This window comes from Hemiscyllium ocellatum, chromosome 35 (assembly GCF_020745735.1).
Source record: "Hemiscyllium ocellatum isolate sHemOce1 chromosome 35, sHemOce1.pat.X.cur, whole genome shotgun sequence".
Classification (NCBI taxonomy): domain Eukaryota; kingdom Metazoa; phylum Chordata; class Chondrichthyes; order Orectolobiformes; family Hemiscylliidae; genus Hemiscyllium; species Hemiscyllium ocellatum.
This window is the reverse complement of record NC_083435.1, coordinates 30953917-30978290: the sequence shown is the minus strand read 5'-3', so window position 1 is coordinate 30978290 and position 24374 is coordinate 30953917. Positions and strand designations below refer to the sequence as shown.

Genomic DNA, 24374 nt, shown 5'->3' with positions numbered 1-24374 from the left:
ATTGCAGTTTAGGAAGGCGGTGCTGAGTTCGAGGGATTTGACTGAGATAAGTTGGGGGGAGGGGGAATGAGGAAACTGGAGAAATCTGAGTTCATCCCTTGTGGTTGGAGGGTTCCCAAGCGGAAGATGAGGCGCTCTTCCTCCAAACGTCGTGTTGTTATGGTCTGGCGATGCAGGAGTCCAAAGACTTGCATGTCCTTGGTGGAGTGGGAGGGGGAGTTAAAGTGTTGGTTGGGTTGGTTGGTCTGGGTGTCCCAGAAGTGTTCTCTGAAACGTTCCGCAAGGAGGCGGCCTGTCTCCCCAATATAGAAGAGGCCATGTCTGGTGCAGCAATGCAATAGCTGATGTGCGTGGAGGTGCAGTTGAATTTGTGGCGGATATGGAAGGATCCCTTGGGGCCTTGGAGAGAAGTAAGGGAGGAGGTGTGGGCGCAAGTTTTGCATTCCTGATGAAGGGCGCTCCAACCACAAGGGATGAACTCAGATTTCTCCAGTTTCCTCATTCCCCCTCCCCCACCTTGTCTCAGTCGAATCCCTCGAACTCAGCATCGCCTTCCTAATCTGGAATCTTCTTCCTGACCTCTTCGCCCCCATCCCACTCGGCCTATCAGCCTCACCTTGACCTCCTTCCACCTATCACATCTCCATCGCCCCTCCCCAAAGTCCCTCCTCCCTACCTTTTATCTTAGCCTGCTGGACACACTTTCTTCATTCCGGATGAAGGGCTTATGCCTGAAACGTCGAATCTCCTGGTCCTTGGATGCTGCCTGACCTGCTGCACTTTTCCAGCAACACACTTTCAGCTCTGATCTCCAGCATCTGCAGACCTCACTTTCTCTTGGTGATACAGAGGTATTGAGTATGATCAGCAGAGTGGGCGGCACGGTGGCACAGTGGTTAGCACTGCTGCCTCACAGCGCCAGGGACCTGGGTTCAATTCCCGCCTCAGGCGACTGACTGTGTGGAGTTTGCACGTTCTCCCCGTGTCAGCGTGGGTTTCCTCCGGGTGCTCCGGTTTCCTCCCACAGTCACAAAGATGTGCGGGTCAGGTGAATTGGCCATGCTAAATTGCCCGTAGTGTTAGGTAAGGGGTATATGTAGGGGTATGGGTGGGTTGCGCTTCGGCGGGTCGGTGTGGACTTGTTGGGCCGAAGGGCCTGTTTCCACACTAAGTAATCTAATCAGCAGGGTGGGATGGGGTGATACAGAGGGATGGAGTATGATCAGCAGGGTGGGATGGGGAGACACAGAGGTGTTGAGTGTGATCAGCAGGGAGGAATGGGGAGATACAGAGGTATTGACTATGATCAGCAGGGTGGTATGAGGTGATACACAGGTATTGAGTATGATCAGCAGGCTGGGATTTGGAGATATTGAGGTATTAAGTATGATCAGCAGGATGGGATGGGGAGTTACAGAGGTGTTGACAATGATCAGCAGGGTGGGATGGGGTGATACAGAGGTATTGATTGTAATCAGCAGAGTGGGATGGGGTGATACAGAGTTATTGAGCATGATCAGCAGGGTGGGATGGGGTGATACAGAGGTATTGAGTATGATCAGCAGAGTGGGATGGGGTGATACAGAGTTATTGAGTACGATCAGCAGAGTGGGATGGGGTGATACAGAGTTATTGAGTATGATCAGCAGGGTGGGATGGGGTGATACAGAGGTATTGAGTACGATCAGCAGGGTGGAATCGGGAGATACAGAGGTATTGAGTGTGATCAGCTGGGTGGGATGGGGTGATATGGAGGTACTGAGTACGATCAGCAGGGTGGGATGGGGTGATATGGAGGTATTAGGTATGATCAGCAGGGTGGGATGAGGTGATACAGAGGTATTGATTATAATCAGCAGGGTGGGATGGGGTGATATGGAGGTATTGAATATGATCAGCAGGGTGGGATGGGGAGATACAGAGGTATTGAGTATGATCAGCAGGGTGGGATGGGGAGATACAGAGGTATTGAGTATGATCAGCAGGATGGGATTTGGAGATATTGAGGTATTAAGTATGATCAGCAGGATGGGATGAGGAGTTACAGAGGTGTTGACTATGATCAGCAGAGTGGGATGGGGTGACACAGAGCTATTGAGTATGATCAGCAGGGTGGGATGGGGAGATACAGAGGTATTGAGTATGATCAGCAGGGTGGGATGGGGAGATACGGAGGTATTGAGTATGATCAGCAGGGTGGGATGGGGAGATACAGAGGTATTGACTATGATCAGCAGGGTGGGATGAGGTGATACAGAGGTATTGAGTATGATCAGCAGGGTGGGATGGGGAGATACAGAGGTATTGAGTATGATCAGCAGGATGGGATTTGGAGATATTGAGGTATTAAGTATGATCAGCAGGATGGGATGGGGAGTTACAGAGGTGTTGACTATGATCAGCAGAGTGGGATGGGGTGACACAGAGCTATTGAGTATGATCAGCAGAGTGGGATGGGCTGATATGGAGGTATTGAGTATGATCAGCAGGGTGGGATGGGGAGATACAGAGGTATTGAGTATGATCAGCAGGGTGGGATGGGGAGATACAGAGGTATTGAGTATGATCAGCAGGGTGGGATGGGGAGATACAGAGGTATTGAGTATGATCAGCAGGGTGGGATGGGGAGATACAGAGGTATTGACTATGATCAGCAGGGTGGGATGAGGTGATACAGAGGTATTGAGTATGATCAGCAGGGTGGGATGGGGTTATACAGAGGTACTGAGTATGATCAGCGAACTGGGATGGGGAGATACAGAGGTACTGAGTATGATCAGCTAGGTGGGATGGGGAGATACAGAGGTATTAAGTATGATCAGCAGGATGGGATGGGGAGATATTGAGGTATTGAATATGATCAGCAGGGTGGGATGAGGTGATACAGAGGTATTGAGTATGATCAGCAGGGTGGGATGGGGAGATACAGAGGTATTGAGTCTGATCAGCAGGGTGGGATGGGGTTATACAGAGGTATTGAGTACGATCAGCAGGGTGGTATGAAGTGATACAGAGGTATTGAGTGTGATCAGCAGGGTGGGATAGGCTCATACAGAGCTATTGACAATGATCAGCAGAGTGGGATGAGGTGATACAGAGGTATTGAGTGTGATCAGCAGGGTGGGATGGGCTCATACAGAGCTATTGACAATGATCAGCAGAGTGGGATGAGGTGATACAGAGGTATTGAGTATGATCAGCAGAGTGGGATGGGGAGATACAGAGGTATTGAGTATGATCAGCAGGGTGGGATGGGGAGATACAGAGGTATTGAGTATGATCAGCAGGGTGGGATGGGGAGATACAGATGTATTGACTATGATCAGCAGGGTGGTATGAGGTGATACACAGGTATTGAGTATGATCAGCAGGATGGGATTTGGAGATATTGAGGTATTAAGTATGATCAGCAGGATGGGATGGGGAGTTACAGAGGTGTTGACAATGATCAGCAGGGTGGGATGGGATGATACAGAGGTATTGATTGTAATCAGCAGAGTGGGATGGGGTGATACAGAGGTATTGAGTATGATCAGCAGAGTGGGATGGGGGGATACAGAGGTATTGAGTATGATCAGCAGAGTGGGATGGGGTGATACAGAGTTATTGAGTATGATCAGCAGAGTGGGATGGGGTGATACAGAGTTATTGAGTATGATCAGCAGGGTGGGATGGGGTGATACAGAGGTATTGAGTACGATCAGCAGGGTGGGATCGGGAGATACAGAGGTATTGACTATGATCAGCAGGGTGGGATGAGGTGATACAGAGGTATTGAGTATGATCAGCAGGGTGGGATGGGGAGATACAGAGGTATTGAGTATGATCAGCAGGATGGGATTTGGAGATATTGAGGTATTAAGTATGATCAGCAGGATGGGATGGGGAGTTACAGAGGTGTTGACTATGATCAGCAGAGTGGGATGGGGTGACACAGAGCTATTGAGTATGATCAGCAGAGTGGGATGGGCTGATATGGAGGTATTGAGTATGATCAGCAGGGTGGGATGGGGAGATACAGAGGTATTGACTATGATCAGCAGGGTGGGATGAGGTGATACAGAGGTATTGAGTATGATCAGCAGGGTGGGATGGGGAGATACAGAGGTATTGAGTATGATCAGCAGGATGGGATTTGGAGATATTGAGGTATTAAGTATGATCAGCAGGATGGGATGGGGAGTTACAGAGGTGTTGACTATGATCAGCAGAGTGGGATGGGGTGACACAGAGCTATTGAGTATGATCAGCAGAGTGGGATGGGCTGATATGGAGGTATTGAGTATGATCAGCAGGGTGGGATGGGGAGATACAGAGGTATTGAGTATGATCAGCAGGGTGGGACGGGGAGATACAGAGGTATTGAGTATGATCAGCAGGGTGGGATGGGGAGATACAGAGGTATTGAGTATGATCACCAGGGTGGGATGGGGAGATACAGAGGTATTGACTATGATCAGCAGGGTGGGATGAGGTGATACAGAGGTATTGAGTATGATCAGCAGGGTGGGATGGGGAGATACAGAGGTATTGAGTATGATCAGCAGGGTGGGATGGGGAGATACAGAGGTATTGACTATGATCAGCAGGGTGGGATGAGGTGATACAGAGGTATTGAGTATGATCAGCAGGGTGGGATGGGGAGATACAGAGGTATTGAGTATGATCAGCAGGATGGGATTTGGAGATATTGAGGTATTAAGTATGATCAGCAGGATGGGATGGGGAGTTACAGAGGTGTTGACTATGATCAGCAGAGTGGGATGGGGTGACACAGAGCTATTGAGTATGATCAGCAGAGTGGGATGGGCTGATATGGAGGTATTGAGTATGATCAGCAGGGTGGGATGGGGAGATACAGAGGTATTGAGTATGATCAGCAGGGTGGGACGGGGAGATACAGAGGTATTGAGTATGATCAGCAGGGTGGGATGGGGAGATACAGAGGTATTGAGTATGATCAGCAGGGTGGGATGGGGAGATACAGAGGTATTGAGTATGATCACCAGGGTGGGATGGGGAGATACAGAGGTATTGACTATGATCAGCAGGGTGGGATGAGGTGATACAGAGGTATTGAGTATGATCAGCAGGGTGGGATGGGGAGATACAGAGGTATTGAGTATGATCAGCAGGGTGGGACGGGGAGATACAGAGGTATTGAGTATGATCAGCAGGGTGGGATGGGGAGATACAGAGGTATTGAGTATGATCACCAGGGTGGGATGGGGAGATACAGAGGTATTGAGTATGATCAGCAGGGTGGGATGGGGAGATACAGAGGTATTGACTATGATCAGCAGGGTGGGATGAGGTGATACAGAGGTATTGAGTATGATCAGCAGGGTGGGATGGGGAGATACAGAGGTATTGAGTATGATCAGCAGGATGGGATTTGGAGATATTGAGGTATTAAGTATGATCAGCAGGATGGGATGGGGAGTTACAGAGGTGTTGACTATGATCAGCAGAGTGGGATGGGGTGACACAGAGGTATTGAGTATGATCAGCAGGGTGGGATGGGGAGATACAGAGGTATTGAGTGTGATCAGCAGGGTGGGATGGGGTTATACAGAGGTACTGAGTATGATCAGCGAGGTGGGATGGGGAGATACAGAGGTACTGAGTATGATCAGCTAGGTGGGATGGGGAGATACAGAGGTATTAAGTATGATCAGCAGGATGGGATGGGGAGATATTGAGGTATTGAATATGATCAGCAGGGTGGGATGAGGTGATACAGAGGTATTGAGTATGATCAGCAGGGTGGGATGGGGAGATACAGAGGTATTGAGTCTGATCAGCAGGGTGGGATGGGGTTATACAGAGGTATTGAGTACGATCAGCAGGGTGGTATGAAGTGATACAGAGGTATTGAGTGTGATCAGCAGGGTGGGATGGGCTCATACAGAGCTATTGACAATGATCAGCAGAGTGGGATGAGGTGATACAGAGGTATTGAGTGTGATCAGCAGGGTGGGATGGGGAGATACAGAGGTATTGAGTATGATCAGCAGGGTGGGATGGGGAGATACAGAGGTATTGAGTATGATCAGCAGGGTGGGATGGGGAGATACAGAGGTATTGACTATGATCAGCAGGGTGGTATGAGGTGATACACAGGTATTGAGTATGATCAGCAGGATGGGATTTGGAGATATTGAGGTATTAAGTATGATCAGCAGGATGGGATGGGGAGTTACAGAGGTGTTGACAATGATCAGCAGGGTGGGATGGGGTGATACAGAGGTATTGATTGTAATCAGCAGAGTGGGATGGGGTGATACAGAGGTATTGAGTATGATCAGCAGAGTGGGATGGGGGGATACAGAGGTATTGAGTATGATCAGCAGAGTGGGATGGGGTGATACAGAGTTATTGAGCATGATCAGCAGGGTGGGATGGGGTGATACAGAGGTATTGAGTATGATCAGCAGAGTGGGATGGGGTGATACAGAGTTATTGAGTACGATCAGCAGAGTGGGATGGGGTGATACAGAGTTATTGAGTATGATCAGCAGGGTGGGATGGGGTGATACAGAGGTATTGAGTGTGATCAGCTGGGTGGGATGGGGTGATATGGAGGTACTGAGTACGATCAGCAGGGTGGGATGGGGTGATATGGAGGTATTAGGTATGATCAGCAGGGTGGGATGAGGTGATACAGAGGTATTGATTATAATCAGCAGGGTGGGATGGGGTGATATGGAGGTATTGAGTATGATCAGCAGGGTGGGATGGGGAGATACAGAGGTATTGAGTATGATCAGCAGGGTTGGATGGGGAGATACAGAGGTATTGAGTATGATCAGCAGGATGGGATTTGGAGATATTGAGGTATTAAGTATGATCAGCAGGATGGGATGGGGAGTTACAGAGGTGTTGACTATGATCAGCAGAGTGGGATGGGGTGACACAGAGCTATTGAGTATGATCAGCAGGGTGGGATGGGCTGATATGGAGGTATTGAGTATGATCAGCAGGGTGGGATGGGGAGATACAGAGGTATTGAGTATGATCAGCAGGGTGGGATGGGGAGATACAGAGGTATTGAGTATGATCAGCAGGGTGGGATGGGGAGATACAGAGGTATTGAGTATGATCAGCAGGGTGGGATGGGGAGATACAGAGGTATTGACTATGATCAGCAGGGTGGGATGAGGTGATACAGAGGTATTGAGTATGATCAGCAGGGTGGGATGGGGAGATACAGAGGTATTGAGTATGATCAGCAGGATGGGATTTGGAGATATTGAGGTATTAAGTATGATCAGCAGGATGGGATGGGGAGTTACAGAGGTGTTGACTATGATCAGCAGAGTGGGATGGGGTGACACAGAGCTATTGAGTATGATCAGCAGAGTGGGATGGGCTGATATGGAGGTATTGAGTATGATCAGCAGGGTGGGATGGGGAGATACAGAGGTATTGAGTATGATCAGCAGGGTGGGATGGGGAGATACAGAGGTATTGAGTATGATCAGCAGGGTGGGATGGGGAGATACAGAGGTATTGAGTATGATCAGCAGGGTGGGATGGGGAGATACAGAGGTATTGACTATGATCAGCAGGGTGGGATGAGGTGATACAGAGGTATTGAGTATGATCAGCAGGGTGGGATGGGGAGATACAGAGGTATTGAGTGTGATCAGCAGGGTGGGATGGGGTTATACAGAGGTATTGAGTATGATCAGCGAACTGGGATGGGGAGATACAGAGGTACTGAGTATGATCAGCTAGGTGGGATGGGGAGATACAGAGGTATTAAGTATGATCAGCAGGATGGGATGGGGAAATATTGAGGTATTGAATATGATCAGCAGGGTGGGATGAGGTGATACAGAGGTATTGAGTATGATCAGCAGGGTGGGATGGGGAGATACAGAGGTATTGAGTCTGATCAGCAGGGTGGGATGGGGTTATACAGAGGTATTGAGTACGATCAGCAGGGTGGTATGAAGTGATACAGAGGTATTGAGTGTGATCAGCAGGGTGGGATAGGCTCATACAGAGCTATTGACAATGATCAGCAGAGTGGGATGAGGTGATACAGAGGTATTGAGTGTGATCAGCAGGGTGGGATGGGCTCATACAGAGCTATTGACAATGATCAGCAGAGTGGGATGAGGTGATACAGAGGTATTGAGTATGATCAGCAGAGTGGGATGGTGAGATACAGAGGTATTGAGTATGATCAGCAGGGTGGGATGGGGAGATACAGAGGTATTGAGTATGATCAGCAGGGTGGGATGGGGAGATACAGATGTATTGACTATGATCAGCAGGGTGGTATGAGGTGATACACAGGTATTGCGTATGATCAGCAGGATGGGATTTGGAGATATTGAGGTATTAAGTATGATCAGCAGGATGGGATGGGGAGTTACAGAGGTGTTGACAATGATCAGCAGGGTGGGATGGGGTGATACAGAGGTATTGATTGTAATCAGCAGAGTGGGATGGGGTGATACAGAGGTATTGAGTATGATCAGCAGAGTGGGATGGGGGGATACAGAGGTATTGAGTATGATCAGCAGAGTGGGATGGGGTGATACAGAGGTATTGAGTACGATCAGCAGGGTGGGATGGGGAGATACAGAGGTATTGAGTATGATCAGCAGGGTGGGATGGGGTGATACAGAGGTATTGAGTACGATCAGCAGGTTGGGATGGGGTGATACAGAGGTATTGAGTACGATCAGCAGAGTGGGATGGGGTGATACAGAGTTATTGAGTATGATCAGCAGGGTGGGATGGGGTGATACAGAGGTATTGAGTACGATCAGCAGGGTGGGATCGGGAGATACAGAGGTATTGAGTGTGATCAGCTGGGTGGGATGGGGTGATATGGAGGTACTGAGTACGATCAGCAGGGTGGGATGGGGTGATATGGAGATATTAGGTATGATCAGCAGGGTGGGAAGGGGAGAAAGAGAGGTATTGAGTGTGAGCAGCAGGGTGGGATGGGGTGATATGGAGGTACTGAGTACGATCAGCAGGGTGGGATGGGGTGATATGGAGCTATTAGGTATGATCAGCAGGGTGGGATGAGGTGATACAGAGGTATTGATTATAATCAGCAGGGTTGGATGGGGAGATACAGAGGTATTGAGTATGATCAGCAGGATGGGATTTGGAGATATTGAGGTATTAAGTATGATCAGCAGGATGGGATGGGGAGTTACAGAGGTGTTGACTATGATCAGCAGAGTGGGATGGGGTGACACAGAGCTATTGAGTATGATCAGCAGAGTGGGATGGGCTGATATGGAGGTATTGAGTATGATCAGCAGGGTGGGATGGGGAGATACAGAGGTATTGAGTATGATCAGCAGGGTGGGATGGGGAGATACAGAGGTATTGAGTATGATCAGCAGGGTGGGATGGGGAGATACAGAGGTATTGAGTATGATCAGCAGGGTGGGATGGGGAGATACAGAGGTATTGACTATGATCAGCAGGGTGGGATGAGGTGATACAGAGGTATTGAGTATGATCAGCAGGGTGGGATGGGGAGATACAGAGGTATTGAGTATGATCAGCAGGATGGGATTTGGAGATATTGAGGTATTAAGTATGATCAGCAGGATGGGATGGGGAGTTACAGAGGTGTTGACTATGATCAGCAGAGTGGGATGGGGTGACACAGAGCTATTGAGTATGATCAGCAGAGTGGGATGGGCTGATATGGAGGTATTGAGTATGATCAGCAGGGTGGGATGGGGAGATACAGAGGTATTGACTATGATCAGCAGGGTGGGATGAGGTGATACAGAGGTATTGAGTATGATCAGCAGGGTGGGATGGGGAGATACAGAGGTATTGAGTATGATCAGCAGGATGGGATTTGGAGATATTGAGGTATTAAGTATGATCAGCAGGATGGGATGGGGAGTTACAGAGGTGTTGACTATGATCAGCAGAGTGGGATGGGGTGACACAGAGCTATTGAGTATGATCAGCAGAGTGGGATGGGCTGATATGGAGGTATTGAGTATGATCAGCAGGGTGGGATGGGGAGATACAGAGGTATTGAGTATGATCAGCAGGGTGGGACGGGGAGATACAGAGGTATTGAGTATGATCAGCAGGGTGGGATGGGGAGATACAGAGGTATTGAGTATGATCAGCAGGGTGGGATGGGGAGATACAGAGGTATTGACTATGATCAGCAGGGTGGGATGAGGTGATACAGAGGTATTGAGTATGATCAGCAGGGTGGGATGGGGAGATACAGAGGTATTGAGTGTGATCAGCAGGGTGGGATGGGGTTATACAGAGGTACTGAGTATGATCAGCGAGGTGGGATGGGGAGATACAGAGGTACTGAGTATGATCAGCTAGGTGGGATGGGGAGATACAGAGGTATTAAGTATGATCAGCAGGATGGGATGGGGAGATATTGAGGTATTGAATGTGATCAGCAGGGTGGGATGAGGTGATACAGAGGTATTGAGTATGATCAGCAGGGTGGGATGGGGAGACACAGAGGTATTGAGTGTGATCAGCAGGGTGGGATGGGGTTATACAGAGGTATTGAGTACGATCAGCAGGGTGGTATGAGGTGATACAGAGGTATTGAGTGTGATCAGCAGGATGGGCTCATACAGAGCTATTGACAATGATCAGCAGAGTGGGATGAGGTGATACAGAGGTATTGAGTATGATCAGCAGAGTGGGATGGGGGGATACAGAGGTATTGAGTATGATCAGCAGAGTGGGATGGGGTGATACAGAGTTATTGAGCATGATCAGCAGGGTGGGATGGGGTGATGCAGAGGTATTGAGTATGATCAGCAGAGTTGGATGGGGTGATACAGAGTTATTGAGTACGATCAGCAGAGTGGGATGGGGTGATACAGAGTTATTGAGTATGATCAGCAGGGTGGGATGGGGTGATACAGAGGTATTGAGTACGATCAGCAGGGTGGGATCGGGAGATACAGAGGTATTGAGTGTGATCAGCTGGGTGGGATGGGGTGATATGGAGGTACTGAGTACGATCAGCAGGGTGGGATGGGGTGATATGGAGGTATTAGGTATGATCAGTAGGGTGGGAAGGGTAGAAAGAGAGGTATTGAGTGTGAGCAGCAGGGTGGGATGGGGTGATATGGAGGTACTGAGCACGATCAGAAGGGTGGGATGGGGTGATATGGAGGTATTAGGTATGATCAGCAGGGTGGGATGAGGTGATACAGAGGTATTGATTATAATCAGCAGGGTGGGATGGGGTGATATGGAGGTATTGAGTATGATCAGCAGGGTGGGATGGGGAGATACAGAGGTATTGAGTATGATCAGCAGGATGGGATTTGGAGATATTGAGGTATTAAGTATGATCAGCGGGATGGGATGGGGAGTTACAGAGGTGTTGACTATGATCAGCAGGGTGGGATGAGGTGATACAGAGGTATTGATTATGATCAGCAGGGTGGGATGGGGAGATACAGAGGTATTGAGTGTGATCAGCAGGGTGGGATGGGGTTATACAGAGGTACTGAGTATGATCAGCGAGGTGGGATGGAGAGACACTGAGGTACTGAGTATGATCAGCTAGGTGGGATGGGGAGATACAGAGGTATTAAGTATGATCAGCAGGATGGGATGGGGAGATATTGAGGTATTGAATATGATCAGCAGGGTGGGATGAGGTGATACAGAGGTATTGAGTGTGATCAGCAGGGTGGGATGGGGTGATATGGAGGTATTAGGTATGATCGGCAGGGTGGGATGGGGAGATACAGAGCTATTGAGTATGATCAGCAGAGTGGGATGGGCTGATATGGAGGTATTGAGTATGATCAGCAGGATGGGATGGGGAGATACAGAGGTATTGAGTATGATCAGCAGGGTGGGATGGGGAGATACAGAGGTATTGAGTATGATCAGCAGGGTGGGATGGGGAGATACAGAGGTATTGAGTATGATCAGCAGGGTGGGATGGGGAGATACAGAGGTATTGAGTATGATCAGCAGGGTGGTATGAGGTGATACAGAGGTATTGAGTACGATCAGCAGGGTGGGATGGGGAGATACAGAGGTATTGAGTGTGATCAGCTGGGTGGGATGGGGTGATATGGAGGTACCGAGTACGATCAGCAGAGTGGATGGGGTGATACAGAGGTACTGAGTATGATCAGCTAGGTGGGATGGGGAGATACAGAGGTATTAAGTATGATCAGCAGGATGGGATGGGGAGATATTGAGGTATTGAATATGATCAGCAGGGTGGGATGAGGTGATACAGAGGTATTGAGTATGATCAGCAGGGTGGGATGGGGAGATACAGAGGTATTGAGTGTGATCAGCAGGTTGGGATGGGGTTATACAGAGGTATTGAGGACGATCAGCAGGGTGGTATGAAGTGATACAGAGGTATTGAGTGTGATCAGCAGGGTGGGATGGGCTCATACAGAGCTATTGACAATGATCAGCAGAGAGGGATGAGGTGATACAGAGGTATTGAGTGTGATCAGCAGGGTGGGATGGGGTGATATGGAGGTACTGAGTACGATCAGCAGGGTGGGATGGGGTGATACAGAGCTATTGAGTATGATCAGCAGAGTGGGATGGGGTGATATGGAGGTATTATGTATGATCAGCAGGGTGGGAAGGGGTGATACAGAGGTATTGATTGTATCAGCAGGGTGGGATGGGGAGATACAGAGGTATTGAATGTGATCAGCAGGTGGGATGGTGTGATATGAAGGTATTGAGTGTGATCATCAGGGTGGTATGGGGTGATACAGAGGTATTTAGGATTATCAGCAGGGTGGGATGGTGTGATACAGAGCTATTGAGTATGATCAACAGGGTGGTATGAGGTGATACAGAGGTATTGAGTATGATCAGCATTGTGGGATTTGGAGATATTGAGGTATTAAGTATGATCAGCAGGGTGGGATGGGGAGATTCAGAGGTATTGAGTGTGATCAGCAGGGTGAGATGGGGTGATACAGAGGTATTGAGTACGATCAGCAGGGTGGTATGAAGTGAGACAGAGGTATTGAGGATGATCAGCAAGGTGTGATGGGGTGATACAGAGGTATGGAGTGTGATCAACAGGGTGGGATGGGGTGATACAGAGGTATTGAGTATGATCAGCAGGGTGGGATGGGGAGATACAGAGGTATTGAGTGTGATCAGCAGGGTGGGATTGCGTTATACAGAGGTATTGAGTACGATCAGCAGGGTGGTATGAAGTGATACAGAGGTATTGAGTGTGATCAGCAGGGTGGGATGGGCTCATACAGAGCTATTGACAATGATCAGCAGAGTGGGATGAGGTGATACAGAGGTATTGAGTGTGATCAGCAGGGTGGGATGGGGTGATATGGAGGTACTGAGTACGATCAGCAGGGTGGGATGGGGTGATACAGAGCTATTGAGTATGATCAGCAGAGTGGGATGGGGTGATATGGAGGTATTATGTATGATCAGCAGGGTGGGAAGGGGTGATACAGAGGTATTGATTGTATCAGCAGGTGGGGATGGGGAGATACAGAGGTATTGAATGTGATCAGCAGGGTGGGATGGTGTGATATGAAGGTATTGAGTGTGATCAGCAGGGTGGGATGGGGTGATACAGAGGTATTTAGGATTATCAGCAGGGTGGGATGGGGTGATACAGAGCTATTGAGTATGATCAACAGGGTGGTATGAGGTGATACAGAGGTATTGTGTATGATCAGCATGGTGGGATGGGGAGATAGAAAGGTATTGAGGATGATCAGCAGGGTGGGATGGGGTGATACAGAGGTATTGAGTATGATCAGCAGAGTGGGATGAGGTGATACAAAGGTATTGTGTATGATCAGCATGGTGGGATGGGGAGATAGAGAGGTATTGAGGATGATCAGCAAGGTGTGATGGGGTGATACAGAGGTATTGAGTGTGATCAGCAGGCAGGGATTTGGAGATATTGAGGTATTAAGTATGAGCAGCAGGGTGGGATGAGATGATACAGAGGTATTGAGTATGATCAGCAGGGTGGGATGGGGTGATACAGAGGTATTGAGTATGATCAGCAGGGTGGGATGGGGTGATACAGAGGTATTGAGTACGATCAGCAGGGTGGGATCGGGAGATACAGAGGTATTGAGTGTGATCAGCTGGGTGGGATGGGGTGATACAGAGGTATTGAGTGTGATCAGCAGAGTGGGATGGGGTGATACAAAAGTATTGAGTATGATCAGCAGAGTGGGATGGGGTGATATGGAGGTATTGAGTGTGATCAGCAGGGTGGGATGGGGTGATACAGAGTTATTGAGTATGATCAGCAGGGTGGGATGGGGTGATACAGAGGTATTGAGTACGATCATCAGGGTGGGATCGGGAGATACAGGGGTATTGAGTGTGATCAGCTGGGTGGGATGGGGTGATATGGAGGTAATGAGTACGATCAGCAGGGTGGGATGGGGTGATACAGAGGTCCTAAGTATGATCAGCTAGGTGGGATGCGGAGATACAGAGGTATTGAGTATGATCAGCAGGGTGGGATGGGGAGATACAGAGGTATTGAGTGTGATCAGCAGGGTGGGATGGGGCGATACAGAGGTATTGATGTGATCAGCAGGGTGGGATGGGGTGATACAGAGGTATTGAGTGTGATCAGCAGAGTGGGATGGGGTGATACAGAAGTATTGAGTATGATCAGCAGAGTGGGATGGGGTGATATGGAGGTATTGAGTGTGATCAGCAGGGTGTGATGGGGTGATACAAAGGTATTGAGTATGATCAGCAGGTTGGGATGGGGTGATACAGAGGTATTGTGTATGATCAGCATGGTGGGATGGGGAGATAGAGAGGTATTGAGGATGATCAGCAAGGTGTGATGGGGTGATACAGAGGTATTGAGTGTGATCAGCAGGCAGGGATTTGGAGATATTGAGGTATTAAGTATGAGCAGCAGGGTGGGATGAGATGATACAGAGGTATTGAGTGTGATCAGCAGGGTGAGATGGGGTGATACAGAGGTATTGAGTACGATCAGCAGGGTGGTATGAAGTGAGACAGAGGTATTGAGTGTGATCAGCAGGGTGGGATGGGGGGGATACAGAGGTATTGAGTATGATCAGCAGGGTGGGATGGGGTGATACAGAGGTATTGAGTATGATCAGCAGGGTGGGATGGGGTGATACAGAGTTATTGAGTATGATCAGCAGGGTGGGAATGGGTGATACTGAGCTATTGAGTATGATCAGCAGGGTGGGATGAGGTGATACAGAGGTATTGAGTGTGATCAGGAGGGTGGGATGGGGAGATACAGAGGTATTGAGTGTGATCAGCAGGGTGGGATGGGGAGATACAGAGGTATTGAGTATGATCAGCAGGGTGGGATGGGGAGATACAGAGGTATTGACTATGATTAGCAGGATGGTATGATATGATACAGATGTATTGATTGTGATCAGCAGGATGGGATTTGGAGATATTGAGTATGATCAGCAGAATGGGATGGGGAGTTACAGAGGTGTTGACAATGATCAGCAGGGTGGGATGGGGTGATACAGAGGTATTGAGTATGATCAGCAGGGTGGGATGGGATGATACAGAGGTATTGATTGTAATCAGCAGGGTTGGATGGGGAGATACAGAGGTATTGATGTGATCAGCAGGGTGGTATGGGGTGATAAAGAGTTATTGAGTATGATCAGCAGGGTGGGATAGGGCGATACAGAGGTATTGAGCATGGTCAGCAGGGTGGGATGGGGTGATACAGAGGTATTGAGTATGATCAGCAGGATGGGATGGGGAGATACAGAGGTATTGAGTATGATCAGCAGGGTGGGATGGGGAGTTACAGAGGTATTGAGTATGATCAGCAGGGTGGGATAGGGCGATACAGAGGTATTGAGTATGATCAGCAGGGTGGGATGGGGAGTTACAGAGGTATTGAAGATAATCAGCAGTGTGGGATGGGTTATACAGATGTTTTGAGTGTGATCTGCAGGGTGGTATGAGGTGATATAGAGGTATTGAGTATGATCAGCAGGGTGGGATGGGGTGATACAGAGGTATTGAGTATGATCAGCAGAATGGGATGGGGAGATATTGAGGTATTAAGTATGATCAGCAGGGTCGGATGAGGTGATACAGAGATATTGTGTGTGATCACCAGGGTGGGATGGGGTGACACAAAGGTATTGAGTATGATCAGCAGGACGGGATGGGGTGATATGGAGGTATTGAGTATGATCAGCAGGGTGGGATGGGTTGATACAGAGCTATTGAGTATGATCAGCAGGGTGGTATGAAGTGATACAGAGGTATTGAGTATGATCAGCAGGGTGGGCTGGGGTGATACAGAGGTATTGATTGTATCAGCAGGGTGTGATGGGGTGATACAGATGTATTGACTATTATCAGCAGGGTGGGATGGGGAGATACAGAGGTATTGACTATTATCAGCAGGGTGGGATGGGGTGATACAGAGGTATTGACTATTATCAGCAGGGTGGGATGGGGTGATACAGAGGTATTGAGTATGATCAGGAGGGTGGGATGAGGTGATACAGAGGTATTGATTGTGATCAGCAGAGTGGGATGGGGTGATATGGAGGTATTGCGTATGATCAGCAGGGCGGGATGGGGTGATACAGAGGTATTGAGGATGATCAGCAGGGTGGGATGGGGAGATATTGAGTATGATCAGCAGGGTGGGCTGGGGCGATACAGAGGTATTGATTGTATCAGCAGGGTGGGATGGGGAGATACAGAGGTATTGAGGACGATCAGCACAGTGGGATGGTGTGTTACAGAGGTATTGTGTATGATCAGCAGGGTGCTATGGGGTGATACAGAGATATTGAGTGTGATCACCAGGGTGAGATGGGGAGATACAGAGGTATTGAGGATGATCAGCAGGGTGGAATGGTGTGATATGGAGGTATGGAGTATGATCAGCAGGATGGGATTTGGAGATATTGAGGGATTTGGAGATATTGAGGGATTGAGTATGATCAGCAGGGTGGGATGGAGTGATACAGAGGTATTGAGTATGATCAGCAGAGTGGGATGCGGTGATACAGAGGTACTGAGTGTGATCAGCAGGGTGGGAAGGGGAGAAAGAGAGGTATTGAGTGTGAGCAGCAGGGTGGGATGGGGAGACACAGAGATATTGAGAATGATCAGCAGAGTGGGATGGGGAGATATTGAGGTACTGAGTATGATCAGCAGGGTGGGATGTGGTGATGCAGAGGTATTGAGGATGATCAGCAGGGTGGGATGGGGAGATATTGAGGTATTGAGTATGATCAGCAGGGTGGGATGTGGTGATGCAGAGGTATTGAGTGTGATCAGCAGGGTGGGATGGTGTGATACAGAGGTATTGAGTATGATCAGCAGGGTGGTATGAAGTGATACAGAGGTATTGAGTATGATCAGCAGGGCGGGCTGGGGTGATACAGAGGTATTGAGTGTAATCACCAGGGTGTGATGGGGTGATACAGAGGTATTGAGTGCGAGCAGCAGGGTGGGATGGGGAGACAAAGAGATATTGAGAATGATCAGCAGGTTGGGATGGGGTGATGCAGAGGTATTGAGTATGATCAGCAGGGTGGGATGGGGCGATATTGAGGTACTGAGTACGATCAGCAGGGTGGGATGTGGTGATGCAGAGGTATTGAGTGTGATCAGCAGGGTGGGATGGTGTGATACAGAGGTATTGAGGATAATCAGCAGGATGGGATTTGGAGATATTGAGGAATTAAGTATGATCAGCAGGAAGGGATGGGGAGATATTGAGGTATTGAGTATGATCAGCAGGTGGGATGGGGGGATACAGAGGTATTGACTATGATCAGCAGGGTGGGCTGGGGCGATACAGAGGTATTGAGGACGATCAGCACAGTGGGATGGTGTGTTACAGAGGTATTGAGTATGATCAGCTGTGTGGGAAAGGGAGAAAGAGAGGTATTGAGTATGTTCAGCAGGTTGGGTTGGGGAGATAGAGAGGTATTGAGGATGATCAGCAGGTAGGATGGGGTGATATGAAGGTATTGACTGTGATCAGCAGGGTGGGATGGTGTGATACAGAGGTATTGAGTATGATCAGCAGGGTGGGTTGGGGAGATAGAGAGGTATTGAGGATGATCAGCAGGTGGGATGGGGTGATATGAAGGTATTGAGTATGATCAGCAGGGTGGGATGGTGTGATACAGAGGTATTGAGTATGATCAGCAGGGTGGAATGGGGAGTTACAGAGGTATTGAGTGTGATCAGCAGGGTGAGATGGGGTGATACAGAGGTTTTGAGGATGATCAGCAGGGTGGGATGGGGTCATACAGTGCTATTGACTATGATCAGCAGAGTGGGTTGAGGTGACACAGATGTATTGAGTATGATCAGCAGGGTGGGATGTGGTGATGCAGAGGTATTGAGGATGATCAGCAGGGTGGGATGGGGAGATATTGAGGTATTGAGTATGATCAGCAGGGTGGGATGTGGTGATGCAGAGGTATTGAGTGTGATCAGCAGGGTGGGATGGTGTGATACAGAGGTATTGAGTATGATCAGCAGGGTGGTATGAAGTGATACAGAGGTATTGAGTATGATCAGCAGGGTGGTATGAAGTGATACAGAGGTATTGAGTATGATCAGCAGGGTGGGCTGGGGTGATACAGAGGTATTGAGTATAATCCCCAGGGTGGGATGGGGTGATACAGAGGTATTGAGTGTGATCAGCAGGGTGGGAAGGGGAGAAAGAGAGGTATTGAGTGCGAGCAGCAGGGTGGGATGGGGAGACACAGAGATATTGAGAATTATCAGCCGGGTGGGATGTGGTGATGCAGAGGTATTGAGTGTGATCAGCAGGGTGGGATGGTGTGATACAGAGGTATTGAGTATGATCAGCAGGGTGGGATGGGGTGATACAGAGGTATTGAGGTGATCAGCAGGATGGGATTTGGAGATATTGAGGGATTAAGTATGATCAGCAGGAAGGGATGGGGAGATATTGAGGTATTGAATATGATCAGCAGGGTGGGATGAGGTGATACAGAGGTATTGAGTATGATCAGCAGGGTGGGATGGGGAGATACAGAGGTATTGAGTGTGATCAGCAGGTTGGGATGGGGTTATACAGAGGTATTGAGTACGATCAGCAGGGTGGTATGAAGTGATACAGAGGTATTGAGTGTGATCAGCAGGGTGGGATGGGCTCATACAGAGCTATTGACAATGATCAACAGATAGGGATGAGGTGATACAGAGGTATTGAGTGTGATCAGCAGGGTGGGATGGGGTGATATGGAGGTACTGAGTACGATCAGCAGGGTGGGATGGGGTGATACAGAGCTATTGAGTATGATCAGCAGAGTGGGATGGGGTGATATGGAGGTATTATGTATGATCAGCAGGGTGGGAAGGGGTGATACAGAGGTATTGAATGTGATCAGCAGGTGGGATGGTGTGATATGAAGGTATTGAGTGTGATCATCAGGGTGGTATGGGGTGATACAGAGGTATTTAGGATTATCAGCAGGGTGGGATGGTGTGATACAGAGCTATTGAGTATGATCAACAGGGTGGTATGAGGTGATACAGAGGTATTGAGTATGATCAGCATTGTGGGATTTGGAGATATTGAGGTATTAAGTATGATCAGCAGGGTGGGATGGGGAGATTCAGAGGTATTGAGTGTGATCAGCAGGGTGAGATGGGGTGATACAGAGGTATTGAGTACGATCAGCAGGGTGGTATGAAGTGAGACAGAGGTATTGAGGATGATCAGCAAGGTGTGATGGGGTGATACAGAGGTATTGAGTGTGATCAGCAGGCAGGGATTTGGAGACATTGAGGTATTAAGTATGATCAGCAGGGTGGGATGGGGAGATACAGAGGTATTGAGTGTGATCAGCAGGGTGAGATGGGGTGATACAGAGGTATTGAGTACGATCAGCAGGGTGGTATGAAGTGAGACAGAGGTATTGAGTGTGATCAGCAGGGTGGGATGGGGTGATACAGAGGTATTGAGTATGATCAGCAGGGTGGGATGGGGTGATACAGAGGTATTGAGTCTGATCAGCAGGGTGGGATGGGGTGATACAGAGGTATTGAGTATGATCAGCAGGGTGGGATGGGGAGATACAGAGGTATTGAGTGTGATCAGCAGGGTGGGATGGCGTTATACAGAGGTATTGAGTACGATCAGCAGGGTGGTATGAAGTGATACAGAGGTATTGAGTGTGATCAGCAGGGTGGGATGGGCTCATACAGAGCTATTGACAATGATCAGCAGAGTGGGATGAGGTGATACAGAGGTATTGAGTGTGATCAGCAGGGTGGGATGGGGTGATATGGAGGTACTGAGTACGATCAGCAGGGTGGGATGGGGTGATACAGAGCTATTGAGTATGATCAGCAGAGTGGGATGGGGTGATATGGAGGTATTATGTATGATCAGCAGGGTGGGAAGGGGTGATACAGAGGTATTGATTGTATCAGCAGGTGGGGATGGGGAGATACAGAGGTATTGAATGTGATCAGCAGGGTGGGATGGTGTGATATGAAGGTATTGAGTGTGATCAGCAGGGTGGGATGGGGTGATACAGAGGTATTTAGGATTATCAGCAGGGTGGGATGGGGTGATACAGAGCTATTGAGTATAATCAACAGGGTGGTATGAGGTGATACAGAGGTATTGTGTATGATCAGCATGGTGGGATGGGGAGATAGAAAGGTATTGAGGATGATCAGCAGGGTGGGATGGGGTGATACAGAGGTATTGAGTATGATCAGCAGGGTGGGATGAGGTGATACAAAGGTATTGTGTATGATCAGCATGGTGGGATGGGGAGATAGAGAGGTATTGAGGATGATCAGCAAGGTGTGATGGGGTGATACAGAGGTATTGAGTGTGATCAGCAGGCAGGGATTTGGAGATATTGAGGTATTAAGTATGAGCAGCAGGGTGGGATGAGATGATACAGAGGTATTGAGTATGATCAGCAGGGTGGGATGGGGTGATACAGAGGTATTGAGTATGATCAGCAGGGTGGGATGGGGTGATACAGAGGTATTGAGTACGATCAGCAGGGTGGGATCGGGAGATACAGAGGTATTCAGTGTGATCAGCTGGGTGGGATGGGGTGATACAGAGGTATTGAGTGTGATCAGCAGAGTGGGATGGGGTGATACAAAAGTATTGAGTATGATCAGCAGAGTGGGATGGGGTGATATGGAGGTATTGAGTGTGATCAGCAGGGTGGGATGGGGTGATACAGAGTTATTGAGTATGATCAGCAGGGTGGGATGGGGTGATACAGAGGTATTGAGTACGATCATCAGGGTGGGATCGGGAGATACAGGGGTATTGAGTGTGATCAGCTGGGTGGGATGGGGTGATATGGAGGTAATGAGTACGATCAGCAGGGTGGGATGGGGTGATACAGAGGTCCTAAGTATGATCAGCTAGGTGGGATGCGGAGATACAGAGGTATTGAGAATGATCAGCAGGGTGGGATGAGGTGATACAGAGGTATTGAGTATGATCAGCAGGGTGGGATGGGGAGATACAGAGGTATTGAGTGTGATCAGCAGGGTGGGATGGGGCGATACAGAGGTATTGATGTGATCAGCAGGGTGGGATGGGGTGATACAGAGGTATTGAGTGTGATCAGCAGAGTGGGATGGGGTGATACAGAAGTATTGAGTATGATCAGCAGAGTGGGATGGGGTGATATGGAGGTATTGAGTGTGATCAGCAGGGTGTGATGGGGTGATACAAAGGTATTGAGTATGATCAGCAGGTTGGGATGGGGTGATACAGAGGTATTGTGTATGATCAGCATGGTGGGATGGGGAGATAGAGAGGTATTGAGGATGATCAGCAAGGTGTGATGGGGTGATACAGAGGTATTGAGTGTGATCAGCAGGCAGGGATTTGGAAATATTGAGGTATTAAGTATGAGCAGCAGGGTGGGATGAGATGATACAGAGGTATTGAGTGTGATCAGCAGGGTGGGATGGGGAGATACAGAGGTATTGAGTGTGATCAGCAGGGTGAGATGGGGTGATACAGAGGTATTGAGTACGATCAGCAGGGTGGTATGAAGTGAGACAGAGGTATTGAGTGTGATCAGCAGGGTGGGATGGTGGGATACAGAGGTATTGAGTATGATCAGCAGGGTGGGATGGGGTGATACAGAGTTATTGAGTATGATCAGCAGGGTGGGAATGGGTGATACTGAGCTATTGAGTATGATCAGCAGGGTGGGATGAGGTGATACAGAGGTATTGAGTGTGATCAGCAGGGTGGGATGGGGTGATATGGAAGTACTGAGTACGATCAGCAGGGTGGGATGGGGTGATATGGAGGTATTAGGTATTTTCAGCAGGGTGGGATGAGGTGATACAGAGGTATTGATTTTGATCAGCAGGGTGGGATGGGGAGATACAGAGGTATTGAGTGTGATCAGCAGGGTGGGATGGGGAGATACAGAGGTATTGAGTATGATCAGCAGGGTGGGATGGGGAGATACAGAGGTATTGACTATGATTAGCAGGATGGTATGATATGATACAGATGTATTGATTGTGATCAGCAGGATGGGATTTGGAGATATTGAGTATGATCAGCAGAATGGGATGGGGAGTTACAGAGGTGTTGACAATGATCAGCAGGGTGGGATGGGGTGATACAGAGGTATTGAGTATGATCAGCAGGGTGGGATGGGATGATACAGAGGTATTGATTGTAATCAGCAGGGTTGGATGGGGAGATACAGAGGTATTGATGTGATCAGCAGGGTGGTATGGGGTGATAAAGAGTTATTGAGTATGATCAGCAGGGTGGGATAGGGCGATACAGAGGTATTGAGCATGGTCAGCAGGGTGGGATGGGGTGATACAGAGGTATTGAGTATGATCAGCAGGATGGGATGGGGAGATACAGAGGTATTGAGTATGATCAGCAGGGTGGGATGGGGAGTTACAGAGGTATTGAGTATGATCAGCAGGGTGGGATAGGGCGATACAGAGGTATTGAGTATGATCAGCAGGGTGGGATGGGGAGTTACAGAGGTATTGAGTGTGATCAGCAGGGTGAGATGGGGTGATACAGAGGTATTGAGTACGATCAGCAGGGTGGTATGAAGTGAGACAGAGGTATTGAGTGTGATCAGCAGGGTGGGATGGGGTGATACAGAGGTATTGAGTATGATCAGCAGGGTGGGATGGGGTGATACAGAGGTATTGAGTCTGATCAACAGGGTGGGATGGGGTGATACAGAGGTATTGAGTATGATCAGCAGGGTGGGATGGGGAGATACAGAGGTATTGAGTGTGATCAGCAGGGTGGGATGGCGTTATACAGAGGTATTGAGTACGATCAGCAGGGTGGTATGAAGTGATACAGAGGTATTGAGTGTGATCAGCAGGGTGGGATGGGCTCATACAGAGCTATTGACAATGATCAGCAGAGTGGGATGAGGTGATACAGAGGTATTGAGTGTGATCAGCAGGGTGGGATGGGGTGATATGGAGGTACTGAGTACGATCAGCAGGGTGGGATGGGGTGATACAGAGCTATTGAGTATGATCAGCAGAGTGGGATGGGGTGATACAGAGGTATTGAGTGTGATCAGCAGGGTGGGATGGGGTGATATGGAGGTACTGAGTACGATCAGCAGGGTGGGATGGGGTGATACAGAGCTATTGAGTATGATCAGCAGAGTGGGATGGGGTGATATGGAGGTATTATGTATGATCAGCAGGGTGGGAAGGGGTGATACAGAGGTATTGATTGTATCAGCAGGTGGGGATGGGGAGATACAGAGGTATTGAATGTGATCAGCAGGGTGGGATGGTGTGATATGAAGGTATTGAGTGTGATCAGCAGGGTGGGATGGGGTGATACAGAGGTATTTAGGATTATCAGCAGGGTGGGATGGGGTGATACAGAGCTATTAAGTATGATCAACAGGGTGGTATGAGGTGATACAGAGGTATTGTGTATGATCAGCATGGTGGGATGGGGAGATAGAAAGGTATTGAGGATGATCAGCAGGGTGGGATGGGGTGATACAGAGGTATTGAGTATGATCAGCAGGGTGGGATGAGGTGATACAAAGGTATTGTGTATGATCAGCATGGTGGGATGGGGAGATAGAGAGGTATTGAGGATGATCAGCAAGGTGTGATGGGGTGATACAGAGGTATTGAGTGTGATCAGCAGGCAGGGATTTGGAGATATTGAGGTATTAAGTATGAGCAGCGTGGTGGGATGAGATGATACAGAGGTATTGAGTATGATCAGCAGAGTGGGATGGGGTGATACAGAGTTATTGAGTATGAACAGCAGGGTGGGATGGGGTGATACAGAGGTATTGAGTACGATCATCAGGGTGGGATCGGGAGATACAGGGGTATTGAGT

The 24374-nt window shown here is 48.8% G+C and overlaps 1 protein-coding gene across 4 annotated transcripts in view; it reads right to left on the bottom strand.

The window, feature by feature from the left end:
• Positions 1 to 24374, bottom strand: part of LOC132832527 (IgGFc-binding protein-like) — a 274277-nt gene that overhangs the window by 123150 nt on the left and 126753 nt on the right. The window lies entirely within an intron of this gene.